Source organism: Carassius carassius, chromosome 21, assembly GCF_963082965.1.
Source record: "Carassius carassius chromosome 21, fCarCar2.1, whole genome shotgun sequence".
NCBI lineage: Eukaryota > Metazoa > Chordata > Actinopteri > Cypriniformes > Cyprinidae > Carassius > Carassius carassius.
This window is the reverse complement of record NC_081775.1, coordinates 27,118,063-27,131,619: the sequence shown is the minus strand read 5'-3', so window position 1 is coordinate 27,131,619 and position 13,557 is coordinate 27,118,063.

Here is a 13,557-nt window from a genome sequence, read left to right as displayed (position 1 = left end):
AGAGTTTGCTTTCCTTGCTTCATCAGGAATTCTCCTTCTAATTGCAAACATGTCTGATTACATTTGGCATTTAGTCACACATGCCCAGCTTTAAACACAGTAACAGCTGCCGTGTACTATAACTAGTAGTACTAGTGTTACTGTATTTTGGTGACGTCTTTCTGTGGCCGGGGAAGTTCACATGTCATCTGCTTTACTCTGGGGGACTCGTTTGTGGTTTGTGTAAACAGAACATGTTTTATTTTATTTTTTTAAGAAAACTAACCGTGTGTCTTTAGGGGCCAGAATCTTTGAATAGAACATTCCAAAATTCAAATGAGGATTATCCAGGATTTATTTAACATTCACTACAGTTCCATGAAGATCTTTTTTTATCACAGTCTGTTTAAAAAGATTATGTCACGGTGTCTGGTCTGTGTTTCCCTGGGTGTCCACTAGTGGTCTCACTTCTGCATAGGCACCTCACCACAGTCACTATACATTTCCCACAAAGCCTTTTCCCTTCATCACGGTAATTGCACACCTGTTAATTGCACTCAGCTGTCTTCACTTTCATCGTCATTATCCTGTCTATATTAACCGGTCTGTTTTCTGCCTGTGTCATGGAGTCCTTATTTTCTGTCACCCAGTTTCCTCGCGTTCCTTGTTTCCTGTTTGTTTTGTTCCTGACTGATTTCATGGTGTTGACCCCCTGCTTGTTTTGGATTTTGATTTTTGGATTACCCAATAAACACTGCTCTTGGATCTCTCGTCTCCAGTGTCCGATCGTAACAGAAGGACTCCATCTAGATCAGATCCAGCGGTGTGGGAATTTGTGTCCGTTCCGCAGCCAGCATGGAGGAGCGGAGGAGAAATTCCTTAAATTAACCACCCTCCGTCAAACAGGGAATGAGGTGGGTGGTGTGGCACAAGAGTTCTGGAACTTGGCAGTGGGTTTGGGATATAATGATGCGGCATTGAAAGACTTTTTTAACATCTGTTTGGACAACCCCGTGCCGGAGAGTGAAATGAATGAGCTGGAGGTCTTTGATTTTTGGGGGTTCATACTGTACCTGTAACATCGGTCTCAGTGGGATACCCCAGCCACACCTGTCTCTCCAGGTGGGATGGCCGACTCTAGACCGGGGTCTACAGACAGGAGGACCGCCAGCCCAGCGCCACTGCACAATGTGGTCGCCAGCCCAGCACCACTGCACAAGATGGCCGCCAGCCCAGCGCCACAGCACAAGGTGGTCGCCAGCCCAGCGCCACTGTGCAAGATGGCCGCCAGCCCAGTGCCACTGCATAATGTGGTCGCCAGCCCAGCACCACTGCACAATGTGGTCACCAGCCCAGCACCACTGCACAATATGGCCGCTAGCCCAGCGCCACTGCACAATATGGCCGCTAGCCCAGCACCACTGCACAATATGGCCGCTAGCCCAGTGCCACAGCACAAGGTGGTCACCAGCCCAGCACCACTGCACAAGATGGCCGCCGGCCCAGGGCCAAGGCACAAGATGGCCACCGGTCCAGTGACTCTGCACAAGATGACAGCCACAGGTGACCCTCCAGAGTCGGGTCAGGTTCCCGTTGACCCTCCAGAGTCGGGTCAGGTTCCCGTTGACCCTCCAGAGTCGGGTCAGGTCACCGTTAACACTCATGAGTTAAGCACTACCACAGTTAGACCTCAGGAGTCAAGTCAAGTCACCAGTGTTCTTCATGGGCAAAGTCAAGTCACCGACTATCTTCATGGGCAAAGGCAAGTCACCAATGATCTTCATGAGCAAAGTCAGGTCACCAATGATCTCCATGAGCAGAGTCAAATCACCGTTGATCTTCCTGATTCCAGTCAAAACACCACGGATCTACCAGAGCCTCTCCACGTCTCTGCTGAACTACCAGAGCCTCTCCACGTCTCTGCTGAACTACCAGAGCCTCTCCACGTCTCTAAGTCAACTCTCCACGTCTCTAAGGAACTTCCAGAGCCTCGTCACATCTCAGCCAAACTCTCTGAGCGCTCGACTTATCCTGTCGTGGCCACGGAGGCCATCCAGGAACTCACTGCCTGCCCTGTCATGGCTATGGAGACCATCTACCATCTCCTCGGGGCCACGGAGGCCACCCTTAACCTGTTTATGTTGTCTATTTCAGACTTACCTAACCAGACTTGCTCTCCTGTGCCATCGATCCCACTGTGGTGGTCTTCGGCGGTTAGTTACAATTGTTGAATAATAAATTTATGATTAATTATTTGTTAGTTTGCACTAGGGGTTTTATAGACGTTTCACAGAATCATTTAGCGCGGGGATGTACGGTGTTCTGAAATATTCGGTTTCTGAGATTTTCGGTGACGCTGGGCGGAGCATACATGAATATTCATGAGTTTCCTGTTTTGCGTTAAAGCGACTCTGAAAATATTAGTGCGTTGAAACTGAAACATAAACGATTTTCAAAATGTTTTAGTGTAGAATAACATTAGGCTTAGTTTATTGTTGTTTTTATTACTATGTAAAATAATTTATAGATTGTGTCCAGGGCCGTATTAAGACAGTGGGGTGCCCCTGGGCACTATACCTCAACCCCCCATCCCCCTTTCAGTCATAATTAAGGTGATTTCTCAAATGTAATTTATTAACTTGTCCAACTACCGGTTTTTTTCAGACTATAAGTCGCACCTAAGTATAAGTCACATCAGTCCAAAAATACGCCATGACAAAGAAAAAAAAAAAACATATATAAGTCGCACTGGACTATAAGTCGCATTTATTTAGAACCATGAACCAAGAGAAAACATTACCGTCTAAAGCTGCGAGAGGGCGCTCTATGTTTTCAGTGGTAGACTACAGGAGCACAGAGCAGCATAGAGCACCCTCTCGCGGCTGTAGACGGTAATGTTTTAACTTTAACTTCAATGGTAAACAGGGAGAGTGCAGTCAATCGCTTCTGTGTCATTGTCGTCCTGAACTCATTCTTCACTCGTTTAAAAAAAAAACTTTCGATCCCTGGAACATTTTGAATTGTAGCTTAACGTCTAGCGTCCTTGTCTTTCTTTAACTTCCTTTTTGCAAAACCACTTAATTGACGTCTGTCCATTTTGATTCACTTTCTGTAGCCGTTAAAAAAAAATTACACATTTGCGCGTACATGTTGTGGACCAACTCCACAACATGTGACAGATTAGGGACGGAAAGGGGGGGACTGATAGTGGTCATGTAATCTTTATTTATTTATAATTTATTATTATTATTATTGTTGTTAAGTTACTGTTCATAAACGAGTTAAGTATGGTCTTTTAATATATTTTTAAAGCTTGTATCATGTGGTGCCCCCATAGTTGTTGTAAATGGTTGGTGCCCCTGGGCAATGGCCCAAGTGCCCTTATGGATAATCCGGCTCTGATTGTGTCATGGTTAGTGATTGTCGTAATGATTTACCTGAGGTAGGCTATGCTCCAAATGAGCCTACAACAATTAAGCAGTCTTATAATATTCTTATTTGACATAAGAGTCCTTAAAATGTGTCGTTTAATAACTTTGCCAAAATGTATCTGTTGTGCAATAATAAAATGTATGATGATTATTCTGTGTCATTCTTAATCGTTTACTCAATCATTCAAAAAATGTTTTTAATAACAAAACGAAAGCTGAATGTTTTTTTTATGCTCACTTGAACTGAAATATAAACATTCTTAATCTCTGTATTTATTTATTTATTTGCCCCAAAAATTATACATTTAGTAGATTCAAGTTCAAGTTCAAGTTCATTTATTCGTCTCCCTTGGGAGAAATTTGGTTTAGAGACAGGGTACTGCTGCATAGGCAGACATAAAACATATAGACTACATAAAACATAAAACATCCAACAAAGGGGAGGGTACATAACTGGCAACCAGATGGGGACCAAAGTGCAAGAGGATCAGAGCTTCAATACTTGAAGTACATTGCAATTACAATTACACATTTAAAGTGCAATGCACAATAAAGTGCTGGTGCATGTTAAAGTGCGGTGCACAATACAGTACTGATACACATTCGAACACACTACAAATGCTATACATATTAAAAATACTGGTACGAATTTAAAAAGATGCTGGTACATGTTACAGTTCTGGTAAAAACCTCCCTACATTTGCTCATTAATGAGCTTAACTGACACTGGGACAAAAGAATGTTTGAACCGGTTGTATTTACATAAGGAGACCCTGTATCTTCTCCCTGAGGGCATCTGCGAGTATTCGCTGCACAAAACATGGGAACTGTCATTTAGAATGTTTTTTGCCTGAGTAAGGACAGCCTCGTTGAACAGTTCCTGAGGGTTAAGGGGGGGGTGACCCATAATCCTGCCCGCTACTCTGACCAGGTAGAGAATCTGTGATTTAAGTTTGACACTCAGATTACCAAACCAACTGGTGATACCATACCGTAAGATAGACTCTATTGCTGCCCTATAGAAAATTAACATTATGTTTTTACTGACACCAAACAACCGCAGTCTGCGTAAAAAATGGAGGCGCTGGTGGATTCTGGCGCAGACCGTGGCTACTTGTGTCTGCCAGCTCAGGTCACTATCAATGTGAATGCCTAGGTACTTGCATGAATTTTGTTGAGTAATGTTATTGCCATGTATCGTCACAGGGCTTCGGTCACCAATTGATTTGGGATCAAAGAGCATTTCTACAGTCTTACAGGTGTTAATCTGTAATTTATGATTGTCGCACCAGTCCACAAACCTGTCCACCGCATCTCTGTGAATGGATGAGTCAGAGTTCTTAGTGAGCAGACTAAGAACAGCTGTATCATCCGAAAACTTCACCACATATTGATTAGGCTCAGAACTAACACAGTCATTTGTATACAGAATAAACAAAAATGGTGAACTGACACATCCCTGAGGGGCACCAGTACTACATATTTCTGTATTTGATAAGGAGGAATTAAACTTCACCTGCTGTGGCCTCTTAGTAAGGAATGAGTGGTACCACCTGATTAAAAATGGATTTACATTCAGAAGGGCTAATTTTCTTAGGAGAATATGTGGCTGAATTGTGTTAAAAGCAGAGCTAAAATCAATAAGGAGCAGTCTAGCATATGCACCTGGGAATTCAAGGTGCTTCAATGTAAGGTGCATTATAGTTGATATGGCATCACTTGTACTTCGTTTCTTTGTATATGCAAACTGATATTTGTCTAATACTGGCTCCACCTCTGAGCGAAGTACATTTAACATAAGTCGTTCCAGGCCCTTGAAGACATTCGAAGTTAATGCAACAGGTCTATAATCGTTGTCCTCCTGAGGACATGCCTTTTTTGGGACTGGAATTATAGTGGACTTTTTCCAGATCTCAGGTACAACATGTTTATCAATAGAAAGTTGGAACAGCTGGTGCCATACCGGAGACAATTCCTCTGCAAATGTCTTTAAAAGAAAAGTGGACATATTATCTGGCCCCGTTGCTTTTTTCAGGTGCATTGATTTAAAAACCTTGGTTACCGCATGTGGATCTATAAAAATCCTGTCCTTCACAGTACAATTTACATTATCTAAAACATCACAGCAGTCCCTATTGTTATCAGATTCAAAACGCATATAAAATTGGTTCAGTGCATTTGCTTTTAAACTCTCATCCTGAGCAAACAGGGGCTTCCTTTTAGCCTCCATGTTTGTCATTCCTCTAATTGAGTCCCACAGTTTCTTGGAGTTGAACATGGACAAGTCCTGTTCTGCCCGCTCCTTGTGCTGCAGCCTAGCTGCTCTCATATGTTTATTTAGCTCTTTTTGAGCTGTTTTGACTCCATCTATATCACTAAGTTTAAAGGCAGACTTTTTCCACTTAATACACTCCTTAATATCTTTTGTTATGTAAGGTTTATTGTTCGGATATATCTTAACAGTTTTCTGTGGAATGATAGAGTCAACACAAAAGGAGATGTAGGCAGTTGTGGATTCTGTTGCCCTGTCAATGTCCGCCTCCTTGAAAAAGACGTCCCAGTCTGTCAAGAGAAAACATCCTTTCAGTTCCTCAATCTTATCGTCCGACCACACCTTTACAGTTCGGATTTCTGGTTTGCTGGACTTAAAGACTGACCGATATGAAGGTAGCAGATGAATTGCATTGTGGTCAGAGTTGGCAAGGGGAGGTTTGGCTCTGGCTGTATAAGCATCCCTGACATTACCATAGCACTTGTCAAGAATGTTATTTTTCCTGGTGTTGCATTTCACATATTGATAGAAACCAGGTAGACTCTTGTTCAGGCTGCTGTGGTTAAAATCCCCTAGTATCAGTATTGGGGCGTCAGGTTTGTTTTGTAGGTGACGATGGACACAGTCAGCAATTTGATTTGCTGCTCTGTTGGCATTCCCACTTGGTGGGACATAGACAGCGCACACAAAAATGTTGCTAAATTCTCTTGGCAGGTAGTGTGGACGTAAAGTAACACACAGTAGCTCCAAGTCCGGGTTGCATATAGTGTCTCTTATTGCAATGTTTGAGCACCAACTGTCTTTGATATAAATACATACTCCTCCTCCCCCTACTTTGCCCGAGTTTGCGTCTCTGTCCAGGCGTACATGAGAAAACCCGTCTACCTGTACGAAATTGTCTGGTACATCTTTACTAAACCAAGTCTCAGTGAAAATCATTAGGCCTGACTCACGGTATTCATAGCAACCCCTGGCCAGTAAACGCAGTTCATCCAGCTTATTTCTCAGGGAGCGGGAGTTACAAAGCAGTATCTGAGGCAGCGGTAACTTACTAGCCCTCCGAGTGCGCTGTCTCACGCCGCCTCTCTTGCCCCTCTTCCTCGCCTTCCCATCGCGACGATGGCCTGCGCCGTGATGCCGATATAGCTCCCTGGGCACGTCGTTGAGTAGTCCTGCCGATGGTAGAACTCCGCCGTCTTGCAGTGCCAGCAGCTCGGTTCTGCTGTACGTTAGCTGGTTGATAATCCCATCCGCAAAACACTGGATGAACTGGCCAGACAGGATTAGCCACGCCAATGCTATCCGCTCCATTCCCCTCTGTCTCATGTCGCATATATAACGTAAACAGTTTAGAGCACGAGTCACTGTCACCGTATATCTTGCACAGTGTGCCCACTGGACACCGACGTAAAACGGGAACATAAACGGAGACATAACGAGTAGTACGAGTAGACAAACAATTTGCAGCAGGAGCCCTCCTCCATGTCGCCAGCAGGGCAGCGCCATCAGATAAAATGCATAATATAGTAAAAAAATGTAAAAATGTCTTTATAAACTTTATTTTTGTATATAATCGTATACTGCATTGTGGTGCACTTGAAAATCATTTTGACTCAAATGTGTATTGGTCAAGTTTTGAAATCCACAACCTTGAAGTACTTTAAAAATGTTTTGCTTATTTTCTACAAACTTATACAAATTTAAATGTTTTGTAGTTTAATAAATGTAAGTAAATTATTAAATACATTATTAAAGTAAATTCCTATATGAACAACACATGGCAAACAGAGATTTAAACACCATGAAAACTCAATGAAATCAGTCTTAATGGGGAGAAGAAACATGCTTCCAAATCAATGGGACCAGATTGTTTATACCCACTGCAGAATAAGCCATTCAAAAATGACCCACATGTTTGTAATATTAGTAGAATATCCACAACACTGAGTTCAAACAAACCAATATCCTGGAGTAATTCATTTACTCAAACAGTACACTGACTGAACTGCTGTGAAGAGAGAACTGAAGATGAACACTGAGCCGAGCCAACAAACAAAAGACTGACTCGTTCTCGAGTCAAGAACAGTTTCTGTCAGACGTGTCCGATTCGAGAACCGAGGAGCTGATACTGCGCATGTGTGATTCAGCGTGAAGCAGAATGACACACAGAGCGTCTGAACCGAACTGATTCTTTTGGTGATTGATTCTGAACCGATTCTGTGCGTTATGAGCGCGAGTAAACCAAAGGCTTGAATCAAGGGCAGTCATCGCAAATGACGCCATTAGGATGAGCGCAAAAGAACCAGTGAACAGTTTTCTTCAACCGGTTTATTGAATCGAATTGTCCGAAAGAAGTACTACTGGTGATCCGAACAGTGATGCAACTTGTTTTTGACTCGTGAAAGAGTCAATCTTTCGTTCATTATCTGGCTCGGCTCGGTGTTCATCTTCAGTTCTCTCTTCACAGCAGTTCAGTCAGTGTACTGTTTGAGTAAATGAATTACTCCAGGATATGTCAGTGGAGTGTCAGCCACATTAAAAAAGTTAACAGCTTAAGTCATTTGTGGATTAATGCGTATTGGAGACGCGAACCGTTTAAAACAATTCAGTTAGATTTGGTGAACTGGTTCAGAAAGATCCGGTTACATCGAATGATTCGTTCGCGAACCAGATATCACAAACTGCTTTGTTTTGAACTCGCTCACAACAGACACGGAAGAGAAGACAATGCTGAATAAAGTCGTAGTTTTTGCTATTTTAGGACCAAAATGTATTTTCGATGCTTCAAAAAATCCTAACTGACCCGACCCTCTAATGTCACATGGACTACTTTGATGATGTTTTTCTTACCTTTCTGGACATGGACAGTATACCGTTCACACAGTTTCAATGGAGGGACTGAGAGCTCTCGGACTAAATCTAAAATATCTTAAACTCTGTTCCGAAGATGAACTAAGGTCTTACTGGTTTGGAACGACATGAGGGTGAGTTATTAATGACATAATTTTCAGTTTTCGATGAACTCACCCTTTAAGTTTATCAGGACATCAAAACATTCAATAAAAACATGTTTTTCATTTAAAAATCGATTAAGTTTTAAGTTACATATATTAATTAATTATACTGACAATTTCTAGTGGAAATAGCTGTGTTTAGTTTACAACACTGCCTCAGTGGTCGGGAGCATTTCCGTTGTGTCGTGAGAATTTTTTTGTGTTGTGGCTTAATGTCATTGTGTTGTGGCTTAATTTCGTTGTTTTGTGGCTTGATGTCGTTGTGTTGTGAGAATGTCACTGTGTTGTGCCTTAATGTCTTTGTGTGGTGGCTTAATGCCGTTGTGTTGTGAGCTTATGTTTGCTTTTTTAATGTTGTTGTGTTGTGCACTACTGGGCTACCGTAAGGTTTCGCGGTTTTCAAAAATATAAATTGCATAGGCTAATTGTTTAGCAAACATGCCCAACTATGCCATTACTGCATCATATCAGTCATCACAACATAACTTCACACACACACTGTGCAGGTGCTGGTGTAAACTCGACAGCTGCACAGACCGCACTTATCACGACTCATGAGGGCTCAGCAGACAGATGTTATGATTCATGAGTGACAAGTTTTTAGTGTGATAAGTTATAACATATCTGATTTTGAATGTAGTATGGCTGTATTCAAGTTATCATAATGCCTTAATATAGGCTAAGTTAAAGAGAGGAAGAGGGACTCATGTCTTGAAACATGAATTATTGTGGAGTGAGATTACATGAAGGCTCTATCTCTGCAACTGCGAAATCAGAGCACATTTGTATTGATTAATCAAACTGAAACTAAATATGTCGGTTTAAACAATCCCGTCTTTTATCTTTTAAAAAGTCCAGATTGATAAATCCTTGAAAATCGTTTGAAATCTGGATATTTATCTTACAAAAACACATGAATTCGCTACAGTGGGCCTTAATTCACCCCCTGGAGTCATGTGAGGGACACTTTATTAAAGATGCACACACTTTATTATACGTTTTCTGAACCATCGACAACAAACAACAGCTTCCCCATTCCAAGGCTTAGAAGAGCAAGGACCATTTTTAATACAACTCTGATTGGATTTGTCTGAAAGAATAAGGATGCTTCGAGGGTGAGTAAAACATCGACAAATTAAAATTTGGGGGTGAACTAACCCTTTAACCTAAAAGTTCACCCAGAAGTTAAAAATTTGTCATCAATTATCCACAAGTATGTAAACACACGTGACCAGTGCCAATTTTTTTTTAAAGGCAAGACACCCCAGCTGAATAGGATAAAAAAGTTACTAATAAATATAATTCCCCAGTTGATTGATTACATAAAAAAAATTGTACTCTAAGTTTTCTGAAATGTCATGTATAAATAGGCTATGCAAATTAGGTATTATATAATTAAATATGTTCAGGCTCAAAATTCATATTTAATTTTGCTAACTTCAAGTGGACGTCAGTAAAAATAAATTTACATATCACCTCAGTGATAACTCGTGGATTCAGATGGCGATCTTTACACAGAGGAGGAGTGAGGTCTTGTAATGAACCTGGGAACGCGCTGCTCAAATAAATTAATGACATTAATAAATATTATTTACAAAATGTATTATTATTATTGTGTAAAATACATTTTAAAAATACTTATGTAAAATGTATTCTTATTCCAAGCATATATTAGCCTATAACATATAGGCTAATCCTATTAATTATTTGATTATTTAAATCTCCTGTTTAAATGACGCGATAGTTATGTAGCCTATATATCCGTCTATAATACACATTTTAAAACTGTATGCCATACCTGCTGTTGCCATAATAAAGACCCATTTCGAATGTTTGCGTGCTTTTCTTCTTTTTTTGCTCCCAGTCGCAGAGCAGTTATGAAGTAGCAATTGTTCTTTTAAATACTTTTCAGCATTTCATAAATAAATATGTATGCAAATAGCTACACCGAAGTTCATCAGTTAACGTATACCTTTCGGTACTCGGGAGTGCTAAAAAGGGTTTAAGCACGGAATTTAGAATCGATTTCTTCTTGTAAACTCAGAGATGTGGATTCGGACGGCAATTAAATTACCTTACGATCTCGGTGTTTGTCAAAAAAGATGTAGGTAATTTTTTTACGGGGGTGGTGAGAGAAAAAACCCGACATCCTGGACTCGTAAGGCAATTAAATCACTTACTACCCCCTGTAAATTGTGAATATCACTGACGTTCCCACGAGAAACTATTACCGCCAGGATAGGGCTTTCAAAAATTCAAAAATTCAAAAGTCAAAAATTCCTACAAAGGGTATTTTGGATATCACTCCATAAATCAGAAGATACTGTCAACAAACAAGAATATATATATATATATATATATATATATATATATGTGTGTGTGTGTGTGTGTGTGTGTGTGTGTATAACAATTTCTTTGTAATACAATCGGGCAAATATATGAACAAACCCTCTGCAAAAATCTCCAAGATACAGATAGAAATAAAACTGTAATGTTTGGTGTATGTATGTATTATAACTGAATACAGATGCAAATATATATATATACATATATAATAAGAAAATGCAGTTGAAAGCCAAAACCCCAGAATCTAATTTATTCCTTTTTATTTTATTTTTTTTTAATTTTTTTTTGCCTGTAGTGTCTCACCTTAAATCTGGACGTGACAAGATTATCAATAAATAATTGCTTAAATTAAATGCAAAGCATTTTTTAATCAAGTGAAATGCGGATGAATGGTCTCAGGTGAAGAAAGTGAACAGGAAGTTGTATTAAAAAATGATGTAATATCCCAGAGCCCTTAAAAGCAGGTACAGCATTTGCCCTGTCCCTCTCCTCTGTCCTTCTTTCTGCGATCATGTGGTTCCTGCTCCTGTATTTCCAAATATCAACTATTCAAGGCAAGTGAAATTGTATTTAATAAATAAAACAAATTCCATATTCTGACCCTGTTTTCATGCTCATGGTAAACTTTTGCTGTTAATTGGGCATTAGATGGAAATAATTTATTTGGCATACATGTGTGACCAAAAGTAATACGAGACAGCTAATGAAAATGCTTATATTTTGTAATTCAGTGCAACATTTTTCATTATGTATCATTATTTAATTTATATTTTGTCAAAAAAAAAAAGAATAAAAAGAGGAGAAACAGCTGTGTAGACATATGAAGCTGATATTATTTAAAACCTGATGATGATGATGATGATGATGATGATGATGATGTTCTCCAGCTTGGTTTAAGATATTCAACAGAGCATCTAGTGTATCAAAAATAAATAAATATGGCCATCTATGGCATAATCATTGCGATAAAATGGCAAATTTCTCACAAATAATAAAACTATCCATTGTTTAACATTGTTACTTTTTTACATTGTAACTTTATTTAGAGGAAATCAAATACATATACACTATACTTTTACTATAATAATAAAAATAATAATATATAGGTAGTAAAACTTTCCAAAAGTCATCATTTAAATGTGCTTACTGATGGGACTGTTTTTACAACTAGACTGCCTTAAAACTTCTTAAGTTATTTAAATAACCTTTGTTTTGGACATTATGCTGTATGTTGCACAGAGAAATAAAAATTAAAAAATTAAAATTGTTATTAATTTTATGTATGTTTATTGTTGTAATGTGTGTTGTAATGCAAATAATAATTCTGTAATATTTTATAAATATTATAAATAAATAAAACTAAATAAATAAATCTAGTTTTGGTTATACATACGCATACATACTAAAACATATAAATACATCTTTCTTTTTTCTTTTTTTTCCTTGTCTTTTCTAAGTATAAATTAACAAATTCAATACTGAAATATCAAAGCCAATTGCATTAATTCTAAATGAAAACAGCTACAATGATTAATATATATGTTAGTACATGATAACGCATCTTTGTGATATAATATTTATTTATTTATTTAATCTACCTGGTGGAACGAAAAAGGTAAGATTAAATAAATATTCATGCATTTTAAAACACATTACATGAGTAAAGATTCCATCTTCAGATTTAGATGATCAGTGTATTAATTTTCAATTAATGTTCTAGACACGAAGAGACCAAAACCAAGATCACGCTGTGGTTTGTGTGTCAAGCGTATGTTCTTCATAACCCTGTGTGGAAAGGCACAGTTATACCTGTGGTTAACGTACTCAAGCTTATGTGAAGCGGGGTTATCTCAGAATCTGCATAAACATGCAACCTGCCAGAGTTTCAGAGCTGAAAACCACGGGCAGATAAGAGACACATACTTTCTGCAGAGTATGTGGCTCATCTGTTCTCAGAACTCAGAGCCACATTTTTCCAATGACCATATAAGGTTAAAAGAGGCACCTTGACCCTCATAATATTATATTATATATTTTAATTTACAAATATAACTTCTGTACTCTTTATATGTCGTTGTATGTTTTTGTTTATGAAAACCTAAATTCAAGATGTACTGTACCCCTTAAAGTACATTCTAAAGAAGTGTTGCTCTTTCAAAATAAGATAAATATATATATATATATATATATATATATATATTTAAAATTTCATTTCATTTTATTCAATTTAATTAATTTACATTTCTTGCAGGTCTCAATGTGGCTTTGCGCGGATCTGACAGCCCTTGTAAAGGCCGGCTGGAGGTGTATCATGGCGATAAGAAGCAGTGGGGCTTGGTGTGTCATTACGGGTGGAGTAAGGAAAATGGAGAGGTTGTGTGTAAATCAATAGGGTGTGGGAATCATACACGCTCTGATGTAGACATGACCCTCAAAGATCCACCTCTGCCCCAACAATACTGGATGGATCAAGTGAAATGCACATCTAAAGAAGAGAGCCTTTGGAAATGCCCTT